The 2,599-nt window shown below is 40.6% G+C and overlaps 1 long non-coding RNA gene across 1 annotated transcript in view; it reads right to left on the minus strand.

The window, feature by feature from the left end:
• Positions 1-492: 492 nt before the first annotated feature.
• The window catches only part of LOC106815937, a 21,488-nt gene continuing 19,381 nt past the window's right edge, over positions 493-2,599 (minus strand). Inside the window, exon 3 of the long non-coding RNA XR_001394813.1 lies at positions 493-505. This is a non-coding gene — a long non-coding RNA (uncharacterized LOC106815937). The remainder of the gene's footprint in view (positions 506-2,599) is intronic.

Here is a 2,599-nt window from a genome sequence, read left to right on the forward strand (position 1 = left end):
TTTTGACTTCCTCCTGTTCTTTTTGTGAGTCTGGCGATATGTAAACAGTTCGATTCTTCTATTCGCCTTAGTTCTTTGGCATTGATAGTATAACTCTCTTCTTCTCGTTATCAATCCAGTGCTAAGTAAGAGTCTGGGTTTGATCCGGGTCTTTCAGCTCCTAGTCGAATAGTTTTGTAATTACTACATCATTCACTTAGTGTTCATGATTTCTTGATTTAACCTTATTGTCATCTTCCTTCTCATGTTTGGGTCAACTTTTACTCTCCTCATGCAGTGATATAGGTGTTTCTTCTCGCGTTCCACTGTCATTGTACTCATCGATGATGTTTATTGATTTTGTCTACATTTGTTGCGCGGGTTCTGCACTGGATATTTTAGTCTCGCTTAATTTTACAATGTGGATAAGTCTTAGTGACTATACATTCCCTGTGTGAGTTTATATTGAATGACATTATTCATTTACTTTTCTTCACACTGGCCAGCAATGCCCCATTAATTTCTTCTCCAGACAAGTTGTTTATGTCGCGGTTCTCTGGTTGTCTATTTTGCTACGCTTTGGACCTCTTATCATAGCATTGTTTGACAACTGGTTGCATCTTTACAATAGAAAGCTGATTTTTGGCAAAAAAAAATTTAAATAATGTTGAAGCATTTCCATACTTTGTTACTTATTTTACCACATCCGAGACACAGCCATGTGTTCAGCATTACACCTCAACCAGTAGCTCTACTTTAACAACAGCATTCATCACAGACAACATCTCTCAGATTGATGTCATCAGCCTGTATTAACTTTGCTCATCTTCTCTTAGATTTGATGGTGTGAGATTGTGATGCCACTTCGCAGCTAACAAAGTATGTTCTTGAATGTTATGGAATGTTTCTTTTAGGTTAGCAGACATTATTCAGTAACCTCTAATAACGTGTTTTTAGGAAAGTTTTCTGACATTCGAGAACGTTCTTTACAAACTTCACAAATAAAATGATCAACTTCCGAAAACGACATATAAACTGCAGCACACTAGACGCTGCAGTCTTATATTAATGTCATCAGTACGGCAAGTATAACCATCACTACACACACACAAGTACACACAGTATAACTATCTCTATCACTAACCTTAACACAAATTATAAAGCGACTCGCTCGTATATGATAAGCATCTAACACAGATAAATTAATCTATGTGTATATAATTCTTTGGCTTTCAATCACAACAACTAACTGTTTCTGGAACTGACAATCATCCAAACAACTAGTGTAGGCTTAGCTAATTATTAATTATTAATAATTTATTAATTAATTAATTAGGCTGGAGATTAATTAATAACTAGTGAACGACATTATTTTGTGGAAAAGCGATGCATGCGCAAATGGACTACCGTACCCGTAGCCTCGAGACATTAAGATACGGCTACCGTCCCCGTAGCCACTGCGAACAAAAATACATTTGATACGTGTGCTATAGTTTGCAACATCACAAAAACGGCAATTTTCGTGCCCATCCGAGGACGGTTAACGTTTTCCGAACATTCTAAGAACATAACTCTCTCACCAAGTTAAACCAATAAATGCATAACGATATGGGAATGTTCTTAGAATATTTTTGGCTAATGTATAACCAAACTATAGAACCTCCAGCGAATGTTACGAGAATGTTCCGTGTTTGCTGGGTTACACTAGCCCTGGTTGACGACTGGGAGCCGCCGTATTGCCTGTTTGAATCACTCTCTAATTTGTTCATGACGTTATCTGACCCAGTTCTATTTGAATTTCGTCTTAAGAACTTTTCAGGAGTGATTTTCTTTAAAAATAGTGCTAGCATTGTGGCAGTGGTATTATCCTGAGTGTGGGAAGGGGCACTGCATGCAGTTTGGACAAACCCTTGGTTTTCACGAGGCGAGCGAGAAGGAGAGAGAGCGCATGTCCGGAAATGACGTCAAAGCATGTTCACTTGTCACTTTGTGTGAAAAATCCATGAAGTGCTACCATTTAATAGTGCGTTTGCGGAAAATGGCCAAGGGCAACCTTGATTCAGGTTATTGACAGCGGAGACGAAGTTATATGACCGCGTAAGTGGCCCGGGCAAAGTCGACGAGAAATGTGACGGCCGCAGGACATGAATGGTAACTGAAATGGCGTGAAATACGCGAGCGGTGAAATCGTGACAAATGGTCAAAACAAGGTGAGGTGGCCGGGTGAAACGACGTATTGTCGCGCCTTTGCGACAACAAATGGCCCGTTTCTTGCTCGAAATTAGTTGACAACACCTTCAAGATGACCTCTGTTAATTTTTAAGACTGTACCCCCACATTAACCAAACTCACGACATGGGTGTGTAAACGCTACTTTGAGCGATCTAAACGACCTAGTCCGGATCATAGGGCCCCCGTCTATGTCCCCCAGGGTTCTGCCGGAACGTACCCCCGCCGGTATACCGGAACGTACCCTGGTCACTATTTGATATGGTTAGGGTTAGGATTAGGGTTAGGGTTAGAGTTAGATACAATAATGTAACCCAAACCCAAGAGGATAGGGTTACAACGCGAGCCTATACCTTTTTGCGGAGGAATGCCCGAGTGAATCACTCGGGCC

Source organism: Priapulus caudatus, unplaced genomic scaffold, assembly GCF_000485595.1.
Source record: "Priapulus caudatus unplaced genomic scaffold, Priapulus_caudatus-5.0.1 Scaffold1241, whole genome shotgun sequence".
NCBI classification, from domain to species: domain Eukaryota; kingdom Metazoa; phylum Priapulida; class Priapulimorpha; order Priapulimorphida; family Priapulidae; genus Priapulus; species Priapulus caudatus.